The sequence below is a fragment of the Mytilus californianus genome, unplaced genomic scaffold, assembly GCF_021869535.1.
Source record: "Mytilus californianus isolate M0D057914Y unplaced genomic scaffold, xbMytCali1.0.p SCAF_10, whole genome shotgun sequence".
Lineage (NCBI taxonomy): Eukaryota > Metazoa > Mollusca > Bivalvia > Mytilida > Mytilidae > Mytilus > Mytilus californianus.
Genome location: NW_026262582.1, coordinates 3278323 through 3292326, shown reverse-complemented (window position 1 = coordinate 3292326; position 14004 = coordinate 3278323). Strand labels below are relative to the sequence as shown.

General features: G+C 31.6%; 1 long non-coding RNA gene across 1 annotated transcript; it reads left to right on the top strand.

The window, feature by feature from the left end:
• The first annotated feature begins 7448 nt into the window (after nucleotides 1–7448).
• LOC127717478 (uncharacterized) lies at nucleotides 7449–13882 on the top strand. The gene is made up of 3 exons (XR_007989201.1): nucleotides 7449–7487; nucleotides 7806–7868; nucleotides 13775–13882. It is a non-coding gene; the product is annotated as an uncharacterized LOC127717478 (long non-coding RNA).
• The last annotated feature ends 122 nt before the right edge of the window (nucleotides 13883–14004 follow it).

The window sequence follows — 14004 nt, the reverse complement described above, 5'->3', positions numbered from 1 at the left end:
TTTATATTTTAGACGTTTATCTGTAATAATAATGACAGAAGTAAATTCAATACATATAAGAAGATGTTGTATGAGTGCCAATGAGACAACTCTCCGTCCAAGTCACAATTTGTAAAAGTAAACCATTATAGGTCAAAGTACGGTCTTCAACACGGAGCCTTGGCTCACACCGAACAGCAAGCTATAAAGGCCCCAAAACATGACTAGTGTAAAACCATTCAAACGGGAAAACCAACGGTCTAATCTATATATAAAAAAAAAAAAAATAAAAAGAAACGAGAAACACTTATGAACCACGTCAATAAACGACAACCACTGAACATCAGGTTCATGACTTAGGATAGGTGCAAACAAATGCAGCGGGTTGAAACGTTTTAATAGGTACCAACCTTCATCCTTAACTGAAACAAGTCTGTTTAATATGTTCCAGATCATATGAGTATCTGAATTATCTGCGTACAAACTCATATGGTCCGACGATTCGTGTATGGTCCGGGTAATGAACACGATTTAAAAAGGTGTACAACATAAGTTTCTCAAAAATTAAATTTCGACATATTCAATCATATTGTAGCCATTGTTACATGATTAATTTAATAAAGTGAATATTACTTGGAGTAAAAATTATAGTGAAATAATTCTTAAGTGGCCATTCTCAATTTTTCCATAAGAAAAGCAAATCTGTCGACTTTGGAAAATTAAAAGTCACTATAGAAAAATTACAATTCATTCAAGAAATATCTAAATGAACTGTAAAACAATTAGAAAATTGCTTAACTCACATGTACTTTGGTCTTTGAACACTATAGATGTCTTCTTTTTTTAAATTCTTTTGGTGTTTAAATTTGTTTTTAATAAATCACAATTTCATTAATATTTCTAAATGTTTTTAGTTAATTTGTTCATTTGTTCTCGATCCTATATATACGATCTGACAGTAATAACGTATTAATAGGAGCAAGAATACATCAGTTTCAAAAAAATAAGCAGAACTAACAATTTAAAACTAAGAAAACAGAAAAAAGACCCATGCGCCTACTGCATGTAATGTCACTTACGGGCGAATATCGACAGTAGAAAAGCGATTTAAATTGACTCTAAGCAAATACAAGATAACAGATACATGTACACCAATAGTCAGACAATATGTTAAAGATAAAAGAATTCAGATAATAATTTGTGCAGTTCATAGAATGAGATGTGTGTTCCTGCAAAGGAAGATCGAATTATTCGAAAAATACCTGTATGGTCTAAATACTCATATGGTCCAGCCCGTTAATAACCAAACAAGTGACGGGTACTACATGATCATATAGAAAGGTTCACATTGCTTTTTCAGATCTCAAATCTCACAATACAGGTATTTAACATAAAACTACATGTAGCATTCACACAATACCGGGAATAATCACAGTTACTGCGACAAGCTCTAACCACTTAATTATGTTGATAGGTTTTACAATTATATACTAAAAACATATATTTTCTTTGTTTTTTAAGCACTGATTTATGTTTGTGTTTTAGGTACACAAATATTGTCTTATGTTTTACAAAATGTTGCGCTTTCTTGGTAAGATTCTCACACGTATATTTTTTTCTATTTTTGCTTGATTTTCATTTAGTTTGCTTTAGTGGAACCAGTCGACAATCAGCTCTATCTTTCATCAGATGACCCGGATTTAGCTCATGTTCGTAACTTACGCAATCAGAGCGTAATGAATACAAGTTTGCCATCAAATTCTCATGATAACCAAACTAACCAGATGCAACTGTATAACGAAGATGGAGGTATCTTAATAATATTGTAAAGCTAGTTTCAATTTCCTTTTTCTTTTTTTTTTGTATGTATATGTTTGTGTATAGTTAAAACTAAATAGTTAAGCGGAATGAAAAGACGTAATCTATCTGATAAAAGTATCAATTACACGTCAACTATATAAATACTGTATCACTGTGTCCAAAAACACAACAAGGTCCTCTTTTCTTCGATTTTTATTTCTATTATAATAATCACTTATTGGTCCTCGGTGCTCTTCAGCTTTGTACTTGTTTTGGCTTTCAAACTTTTTTTTATCTGAGCGTCACTGGTTAGTCTTGTGTGGACGAGACGCACGTCTGGCGTATTGAATTTTAAGCCTAGTACCTTCTGCTAGCTATTATTCGTGTGTTTCTTTGTCCTATATATTCTCCCATTTATTTGTATTGTGGTCCTGTCATGTGATGTTGTCGTTTTGGTGTTGTGTTTGACGTTGCCATAAATGCGGGAGGTTTGGCATGCCATAAAACCAGGTTCAACCCACCATTTTTTTTATATTATAGTTCGTTTCTGTGTGTGTTACATTTTAATGTTGTGTTTTTGTTGTGTCGTTGTTCTCCTCTTATATTTGATGCGTTTCCCTCAGTTTTAGTTTGTAACCCGGATTTGTTTTTATCTCTATCGGTTTATGAGTTTCGAACAGCGGTATACTACTGTTGCCTTTATTTATTGTGTACTCCTATTACCAACATATCAGGGGTCATATATATTGTTTACCCTTCTGGAGAACCTGGAATCATTAAAACATAAAAAAAACACAGCCATTGACGATTTCCATGACGTTGTCTAAACACCTGAACTAGCGGCAGAATCATTTCACTTAACTCTCTTGTTTAATTTTGATAATTTTATTTAAAAAGGTTATTTGTAGAAACATGTGTTAAAGAAAAGCACTGTACGTAAACATACTGATATAAAAAGCATTTACATTTTTTGATAACACTTTGAAATACATTTCACTTTAGCATACGGTCCAAGACTGTGTACTTATATAAACACGGGCGTGATATCGTCAGTGCATTACCATCAGGTAACTATAATAACGACTATTGGTATATGTTATACTCGCCTCAAAAGACAACCTCAACTTACAGAACTTGTAAATATAATCACTGATGACCTTTAGACACATGGCAAATATCTAGCTTTCTACATGCATGACCTACCAAATCGATAAGTATGAATATTCTGGTATTATTATCATTGTTTGCTCAAGAAACTCTCAGACCATATGCAACTAGACAGTAAACTTAAAACACTTAGATTTTTAAACAGCTTGTTTCACAACTTTTAATCGAAAAGACCAAACTACACAAGGTCCTTAACAATATTCTGGTAAACGTTGATTTTAGTTTTTATTCTGTATTTTTCCTACACTTCGTTACATGCTAATGCAAACCTTTGAGTGTTGTCTGTTCATTTCAAATAGTTTATAATGTTTTCGTTTTGTTCTAAACTATGGCTACACAAGATACAAATGTACCAAGACCTTGTTAATAAATATTCCGTATCAACTTCACAAATAATACACGATGATCTTGAAGTATAGATTTTGGGTACTGACGTTGTTTATCATCTTGGTAACGTTATACTATTCTTTTATTTGTCTTTATGATTATTACTTTTACTGTTTAGTCTGATTTTATTGATATCCATTTGACGTACATCCCGTCATTGTGTTATTGTTATGTGATCATTTTCGTATTTTTGTCTTTTATGTTTGCTAATGTGCTTTAGCTATATGCCTTTTTATGTTTCTTTGATACATATATGACGTGGCTCTGTTCTTATATATCCCTTCATTGTGTTATTGTACTATGGTATATTTGTGTATTATTGTTCTTTCTTTGCTATTACGTTTGGTCTATATGCCTTTTTGTGCTTCTTTTTTACATATTTGTTTTGTTTTTATAGTGATTAAGATTATAACACAATGTTGACTGCTGTATATCTATTTTTGACATGTTTACCTATTATGTCTGTTTGTTTTGTTCACACATCGTTGTCTATATAATGGAATTTGATGCGACTGTTATTCAAGTGAGTGGTTTAGCTAGGTTTACAACCAGGTTTAATCCCCATTTTCTACATATGAAAATGGCTGTAGCAAGTCAGGAATATGACAGTTGACTATGGACTTTCCTTTTTTAATTTTTCTCGGAGTTCAGTATTTTTGTGATTTAATTTTTTTCAAGGACTTACATCGTATAAGATAGCCTAAATGTAAAACACATAGCATCACGTCATGTAGGTTTGATTTAAACGTGTATAGATGATATATTTTCACAAGGTTGATCATTATTCGTAGATTGAAATACAATGTATTATATGAATTTGAACACTTGTATTTATGTCATCCGTCATTCCAAGTCTGAATAAAACATATACATCTGGTAAAAATCTGTTTACCCCTCTTAGTTGTATAATGGCATATCGTATATCAGTAGATAAGAACCGTAGTAAAGAAATATTTGAATTATAAATGTTCAGTTATATAGTAATAAAATAAAAAATAAGATAAAACAATTCTTAATTTGCACTTCTTATTGAATGATTTAAATGGGAATTTTATATATAGCATTGTCTTCGTGTACTGTGTATTTTGAATAATGTATGACGTTGATTGTTTGTTGTTTGCTTTACGTCCAGTGGTGAATATTTCATGTAATTTTATGACGAGAACACAAAACATTTAACTTATATATAAGGACAGAAAATTAGCCTTGCAACAGCTTCCACGTTTACCTATACGGATGTATAAATACGCAGCCTTTGTCCGGTCGAAATTGAAATGTCGTATAACTGCTGCCTAGTGTAGTGCTAGTTTCATGCTATTGATACGTTTAAAATACATTTGAATAACTCTAAGACGGGGGAAAAACGGTCTATGCACAAGTTGAACGATTCAAATATCTAAACAACACAAAGGTAAGCTAAATCTTCAAATAATTCGCATGGCTGATTTTAACATTTTTTAGCGCCTTTTGCAAGGAAGGTTGTAGATGAAATAAAATTGATAACGAAACCGATCAGTTAGACTTAAAAAACAAGGAAACAGCCAAAATAAGTTGAATAGTTACTCATACATAAATTGTTGCCAACATTTTTTTTTGTCGATTTTTTGCTTTTGTAAAAACTATACCAGATATATATATATATACTTAAATTGGCACTGCAAATGTTGTCACCTAGACGAGAATGTCTCAATATATGAGTTAAAGACATTCAATGAATAATTTGTTTCTGATCACCACATCGTCCTATGTTTACTGGACAGGATACAATGAAACCCCTGATGTAGACTACGTAATTAAATGTTAGAAAAACAAAGTAAAACTTTGGAGGTCAGGTGATAAGTACATACGGTGAAATATTAGGAGTTTCAAATGTGTATGTATAAAATGGATCTTAAAATGCTAAGAAGTTATGATATTTGTTTTTTTTATTTCTTAACGACGAATATGAAAACAAATATATATGTTACAAATCATGTCAATAACGAAGTACTGACTACTGAGCTGATAATAACACCGGAAACTAACATCCTAACAGAGTTAAACATATGTAAAGCCAGGTATGTACACAATCGTAGAAATGTTTAGAGCTGCATTACCAATAGGACATACACTGCTTATCCAAACTCACCATAGGTCAACTTTGACAAAAGTAGTTTGAACCTTTAGTTTTACATAATTTCTTAATTTTTTAAATGGAAAATCTGAAGAAATAAAATTGAGAATGGATATGGGGAATGTGCCAAAGAGACAACAACCCTACCAAAGAGTAAAAAAACAAACAGCCGGAGGCCACCAAAAAGTCTTCAACACAGTGAGAAAATCCCGCTTCCGGAGGCGGATTTCAGCTGGCCCTTAAACAAAAATGTCAAATGTATGTCACCAATTATGTCCATTCCGAAATACTTGTTACTCTGCGGATGATACCTTTGGTGATTAAAAGTTAACAAGCAGTGTTATAATTCTTCGCGTGTTTGTTATAGAAATACTTCCATAGGTCGTCAGTATTTTTCCTGGATATACCAACAAACAGAAAGCCCAATGGTATAGGTACGTAAAAAAAAACCGTGCAAGCTAAATGACGGAAGGAGCTTAAAATAGCAATTTTATTGAAGGGCTTCTGGCAATTGGAGTTTAGTTTCGTAATCATTGTTTTTGTATCAATAGCGGTTTGATTTTAGAAACAAGAAGGATATAAATTATAGCAATACTGTAGCACTGGCTACCGAGGATAAAAAGAAAATTATTTTTTATAAATGTCAAGCGTCGGTCGCTATTCTTTATTTAAAACCGGAATATTTCAACTTTCGCAACAGTTATTTACCCTATGCTCCATTGTATGGCGTTTGCATAACTCAATAAATACACTTGTGCATGTTCACACTCTACGGACGTTGTTAACATCTGTGTGCTTCTTTCACAAAAACTGCTTCAACAGAGTACGACTGAGATCGACACTTAACAGATCATAAATTGTTGAAAGCTATAATGTGTCGCAGTGTCGTTCCTCAATAGGAAAAGGTTTTTTTTCGGATTTAGATCTTTTTTGTTTGTCTTTGTTGATATGTTTGCTTGTTTTTTTGTAGTGATTAAGACTATAACATAGTGTTGACTGCTGTGCCCCAAGTTTGACATTTTTACCTATTATATCTGTTTATTTTCTTCATAAATCGTTGTCAATATAATGGAATTTTATGCGAAGTCATACAAGTGAGAGGTTTATCTAGCTATAAAATCAGGTTTAAACCACCTTTTTCTACATAAGAAAATGCCTGTACCAAGTCAGGAATATGACAGTCGTTATCCATTCGTGTAATATGTTTGTGCTTTTGATTATACGATTTCATTACGGACTGTCCGTTTTGAATTTTCCTCGTAGTTTGGAATTTGTGTTACTTTTCTTTTTGATAATGTTTGTTTTGTGAAGGAATTGTATGTACTTTGATTTTACAATGGTCAGACAAAATTATTATGAGGTTCTAATCGATTTAACTACATTTTTATGTAGTTACTAGGATTATATGTCATTGGTTTGAAATTGTAAGACCCTAACAAATTTAAGATGCTCATTTATTCTTTTTCACTATTTTTAGTATGCCTTCAATGTGGTTCATAAATGGATAGTATAATAACAAAAAGGACTGAAGTTTATGGAAATTAAAAATGCAAAATCATGTAGCCAACCATTTTATATAACAAATACAACTTTATTGGAATCGCATTTTATTTTGATATTAATTACTATCCTGAACAATTGAAAGTCGATTTATTCTGTATTGACCAAAAATTCACATAAAAACTACAACTAATTTCGAAACTGATATATAGAGATATTTACTATGATGTATTTGGTGTTAAAATTATATCTAACATTATTGCTTCTTCCTGGTCATCCATCTATTTTGTGATACATGTAAATGTAATCACGTACTTGCACAAAACACTTCATAGACAATAAATAATGACAGTTTATTCACGACTGCAATTATTTTCAGAAATGAATAATTAACAAATATGATGCCATTGTAACAATTGTAAATACGGAAACATATTGTAAATACGGAAACATATTGTAAATACGGAAACATTTGTATGGACTGTATATGTATACTCCGCAATGACACACAAGGAAGAAAAAGCTAACATCATATCATCAGGTATTTATATCATGTGACTCATTTCGTTGTCATATTCTTATAAGGCATTTATTTTTTCAAATCATATTTGTAATTGCTTCATGTAATTATTTAACTGTAGTCTAAAACTCACAACATTAAAATCAGACATCTGAAGAAAAAAAAAAAACAATTTAATTCAAGTGTTTGGAAAAAGGATGTATATGCATGTTTTAAGTAAATCTATTAGTCTTCATAATTAAAGTGTTTACTGAATCAATGCAACATCTTTTGCATTGCGATATTCCAGATAATACCATATAACCTTTATTTTTACTGTCATATACTTTTTCATTACAGACATCATGACTATTTGTAGCTGTATTTTGAAGCTGTTAGTGATATTAGAAATATGTTCCTCAGGTAATGTGTACAGTATCTTGACATTGTATAAATTCATAAGTACTTGAACTAATTAAAGAAAGTTATGTTTTTCATTTTTCAATTTTTGTGATAAATTTCAAATAAGCATATCAAAGTGGTAAGACGGTTTCAATCCAGATATCTTAACAACCTTTGCAACAACAAAGCACATCAGACATGAATACACTCCATAAAATCAATCTCAAAGATTTTATAAAAAAAAACAGCTAAGGTTATCTATCCCAAGGATAGTAAATCCTTTACAATTTGAGCAATTCAAATTTTTACATACCAATCATTGATTTAACTATCGGGAATTCTAAAAATATCAATTAGACTTATTAACAGCTAAGTATATCAATATATATATATATATATGAGAAGCTCTTCTAGCCCTTGACATGCTAACATGTAAGTCATGTTTGGTCAAGAGATGTGCATGTAAATATCATGAACCCCTAAATGTGCACTAGAGTTGAATAAAAACAGCCTCAAGTATGAATTATTCTAAATACTAAGGATTTTCTTATCCCAGGCATATAACCTTAGCCGTATCTGGCACAACTTTTTGGAACTTTTGGTCCTCAATGCTCTTCAACTTTGTACTTGTTTTGGCTTTCGAACTTTTTTTATCTGAGCGTCATTGATGGGTCTTATGTAGACGAAACGCGCGTCTGGCGTATTAAATTATAAGCCTGGTACCTTTTGATAGCTATTATTTATGTGTGTCTCTGTCCTGTATATTCTCCCATGTATTCGTATTGTAGTCCTGTCATGTTACCTTGTCATTTTAATGTTATATTTAACATTGCCATAAAAGCGGGAGGTTTGGCTAGCCACAAAACCAGGTTCAACCCACCGATTTTTCTTAAAATGTCCTGTACCAAGTCAGGAAAATGGCCATTGTTATATTATAGTTCGTTTCTGTGTGTGTTGCATTTTAGTGTTGTGTTTCTTTTTTGTCGTTGTTCTCCTCCTATATTTGATGTGTTTCTCTTAGTTTTAGTTTGTAACCCGGATTTGTTTTTTTTTCTCAATCGATTTATGAATTTCGAATTGCGGTATACTACTGTTGCTTTTATTCTTTAGAGGGGATTTTAAGACAAAAAGTGCGTTAGTTAAAATATTGTGGCTTATTAGCATGATTCACATGCATCGAAAAAATAGGTTTTGTAAAGATATCCATAAAACCCACTCCCTGTGATAATATTTCGGACGACGGCTATGCTCTACATAATGCATTGTCATTCGGTACGGGATACAAGCCGATAACAGTCGATTCTGTACAATATTTTACAGAATGGACTGTAAGAGGCTTATATCTTACTCAAAACATTGTTTAACTTTTTCAAAGTCGATGAACAAAGCATACAAACAAAGGGTTTGTTAAGATATTTATAGATAGTTTTGCATAAACCTTATCAATATTATCCTACATGTTGGCCCCTTTATCAGTAGCTCAACCTTAAACAATGGAAAACAATAATGAAGTACAGTTACAGTTTAACTACATGGTTAGGTACATGAATATACAGTGCATGTGTATCACGATTTGTGCGTGTTCTAGGATTACATATATATTTCCGTGAATACTTTCTAATGCAATTAATGTTAGGAAATGAATATAGACGACCGTGACAGTATTTTCTTAACGCAGAACACTTTCCGACAAGAAGAAAGTGACGCTGAAGATAGTGATGATATTGTTTTAACTTTGAATCAAAATTGGATCTATATTCAGATAAACCCAGTGCGGACACCAATGATGAATTAGTAATGGGAGCTAATAATGGCAAGTTTTGAATATATCTTAAAATGTAGTCTTCTTATTTTCTGAATCCTCATTTCTTAGAATTTATAACCCCTTTTATAAGTCTAAAAAGAAAAAAAACACACACACACACGGTTTTCCTTCAAGTTTTGTGTTCTTCAAGTTTTGTGTAGCTCTTTTTATTAGTTAATTTTGTGTATTTCTTTCTTCTGTGTATACCGAACTGTTTTGTCCCTCGATTTCACTTGGCAAATGACACAAACAAAACAAAGCATTGTAAGTGTGCACATCCTTGTTTGTGTGTGTAATGTATAATTATTGTATTCAATCAATTTGACTTTTGAGATCAAAACTAAGTGATATGTTTGAAATTGTTATTAGATACATTTCAAAAAAACAAACGTTACACATATTATTGTGTTTTATAGTAAGATACATTTATCAATACCCCCTTTTTTCAATCAATTCAATGCAGAAACGGGTTTTCTTTTTGACCTTAATTATACAACACAATTGCAAACCGTCTAAAACTGATTAAACACACATATGATTAAATCTGTCAGATTCAAATACATCTGCTTTTGAACGATCACCAAGAACAATGTGCGAATCGAAAACATGATTGATCCCTTTAACCTGCGGTAAGATGTTCATTTTTTTAGCATGTTTATCTATTGTTATAATAACTTATAAAATTAGTAGATTTAGCTAACAAAGTCCTTATATTTGAATAAGTAACATTCGTTTTTGTTTTTAGTGGAAATTTTTTAACGGTAATTAAGCTTAAATTAAAAATTGTTTGCTAGCCCGTCTCTGTGATTAATGTTCAATTTTCCCAACATTCTATCATAATGGGGAGATAATATAATTCTGTTTTCATACTTCATCTTTTTCAAAAAAGTTAAAAATGTTTTGTGTAGGTTCTGATTATAATTTTCACTAAAGCATTCGGCATAAGTTTGAAGTTTCTGGAATAAAGTGGTGGCTAGGTGTTCCGTTTTTGCGTATGTGTGTTTGTGTACGGGGGTATTACACTTCTTTTATGTATTTGTTTTTAGGGATCGAGTAATGCAGCTATATTAAGACAGCCTGTCTGCTTCATTTGAGTTCTGACATAATTGTATTCACCATATTTAAGCAACAAAAACCTTTAAAAGTAGCAAGATGAATGCTGTTGGAGATTATATGATGCGTACCACAACTTGATACATTGTATTCTTGACAGCAGAATCAACCATGTGTTATTCACAGGCATATTGTACCTCAAATTAAAAGTAGGGGTACTTTGTTTTGAATTATTACCAGAATACGGCTTTAAAGAGAGAGCAATTTCAAGATTACTTGGAAGAAGATGCTCTATCTTTTCAGAGTAATTTATATCATCATACTAGGCAACTAAATGATGATGAGGGTAGATTTGACCTTGCACATCGTTGACGGTATGGCACGGCCGGAATATTTAAAAGTAATATTTATTAGATAATAAAATAATTCTTTATGTTGGTATATATTAATTTTGAACATTTCATAACAAATAAATGAAATTATACATATACTTAAATGTCTTTAATAAACCAATAAAAATACAAAGATCTAGTACATTTATAGATTTTGTAACGATTTTAAATTCAAAAGAATAACTATATGTAAAGATGAAATTATAATCCTGTTCAAGGTAGACAATCAACATATTGACTTATTGGATCGAACATAGTTCAAAGGAATGTAACTCTTACATACAATTGGCACAAGAAAATAATTAATTAATACAGAATTCGTGCTCCACCTTCAGTGACGATTATGAATTATCAATATAACCAACAGTTGTAAATCTATAGGATAGTGACAACTAATGAATGCTAACCCACAGTGAAATATATTTGTTTGAAATTTCTTCAAACCTACTTGGAAAAATGCGAACTACTTGATTCTCATAGCTCATAATTAACGTGTTTACACATTGATATGATATGGTTGTTAAACATTATAAACCTCTAACAGTATAAGAAACAATACACCTCGTGTGCTTTCATTAACTTACCCAAATAGATATTTATTTAAAGCCTAAACATTTTGACATATTGTTTACATTTTGTCAATGTAGTAATTATAATAATATCACAAATTCAGGAGATTTGACTTAATACCAATATACCGATATCGTCATGTAAATATGCTACTTTTCTTCTTTTCAAATAAGACTTCAATAGCTCATAAAAGGTCATTTACCAAATTTTAAGACTGTATATTTCTTTCTTTCGATTTGAGAACCAAATAATACCAATGTAAATATAAGGTAAAAGTCCGAGTCAGCCTTTCCCTGCCGTTATTTAAAACTGGGGATTTACGGTCTTTAACCTATCAATATGTTTGGCTTATTTTGTTCCTTAAACAATGCTCTTTTGACTTAAGGTATCAATTTTAAATTCTAGATTTTTTAATTTAAGTACATCCTTAAGCTCATATGTATTCATAACAATTTTCTCTTTTCTTTGTTGTTTGGTTTGGTCCCCATTTCGGTTGACTAGCAAGTGGATGATGGTAAATAAGTAAACAACCGTATTTGAAACTCTTAAATTGTTTCAATAATTGGTTGGGTGCCTTTTTGAAGAGCACGTTTACCATAGAAATTTTTAAAATATATTCGATGCAAAATACATTTGTTTTGTTTCCTGCAATAAAATCTAAAACCAATCTAGCACTATTAATAATATTTGACGACACAATTCATCTTTTTTGTTATTATGATTTCAAGTTGAACAACCATTAACGAATGGTCTGATTGCGGATCATCCATATTTGAATGACGCATTATACTGGTTTTAGGGAGCAACCATTCAACTCTAAGGGGGGGGGGGGGGGGGGGGGGGGAGTTATGTTTTTTGTCTTCAGTCAGAGTGGGTTTTTTTTTAAGTTTTCCGACGCTTTCAATCAAATTATTATTGTTTCCTTCAAAATTTACCACTATAAGGTATCATGATTTTTTTTCAACTGGCGAACAGAATATTTTTTACCTGAGATCTAAAACTTATCCAACAAGAGATGAATAGTACGACGATTGTCCAATAAGGGTTCTTCAGCTATAAACTACGGTGTTGGAATTGTGCAAAGGTGATGAAATCTCTAGAAACTGTACAAATCATTTTCTACGCGCGACGGCGGCAGCAGCAAGGTTATACGTAGTAGGTGTAGATGAGCAACTAATCGCAGAAAAAAACTGGTCGTCGTTCATCGGCAGTGAGTGCGTACAAGAGGACATGCGAAGAGCAGCTAAAAATGGTGGATAGCGATGTTAACGCCAAAGTTACGTATACATATCAAGACACTTACAACGAGCATTGTCAACGTTGATGCTAAGGAAGACGAGCCGAAATATAAAAATGGCCGTGAAATAAGCATTGATGCTAGAAATGTGAAACTTACTTTGAAATTCTAAGATTTTGTATGAAACTGTCGACAAAAAAAAATGTTTTGGAAGGTTATCTTAATAATAAAAATGTGTTTGTCAAACTGCCTTCATTTGTTCTTTCGTTGTAAATTTATTTTGACAGGAGACACGAAATTGTGTGAATAGATGCATTATTTTCAGTGATTAGACTATAATCAAAGGAGAGAGTTATTCTTAAATATATTAGGCAGTTAACGTTAATATAATGGTTTCTAACAGGTAAATGATAGTCCAATCACTGAAATAAAGAACGGGTATAACAATAGAATGACGTTACAATAATATTTTAATTACAAAATTAGTGAAGCTGTCATGTATTTGCTGTAAAACACGTGACAACGTGACATTGCAACTAAAACTATTATATTTTAAAAGTGCATACATTTAGCACTTCACGTTGCAAATTTTGAAATAGTGTGAAAATAACTTTATAATTGAGCAATATCTTAACTTTTACTTTCCGTCTTCTATTCAAAACTTGATTATTTAAAAAAAATTATTGCAAAAAGCCACAAACAGAAAATACTGTTCATATGTAAAGACATATCAACTATAACTGGAAGAAGAAGGTAATACAAATCTACCATGTGAATGAATTTTCTAGACGACTCCCTTAAGAATATAACGACGTTAAACTTATCAATATCGTCTTATATCATTTGCAAAGGACCATTACTTCTATTTCAGGGCATGGTTTAAATATTACAAATGTTTATGTTGGCATGAATGGAAACATTGAACTTACATGTGATTGTTTTCATCACATTCAATGTTCATGGCAAACACCAGATCGGGAAGTTTTTCGCAGTTTTATCAACATTGATACGGAAAATGGTAAATACAACCTTAGAATAACAAAATTCACCGCTTTAGATGTAGGAACATACAAATGCAATGTTTGGGAAGCTGGTGCTTTA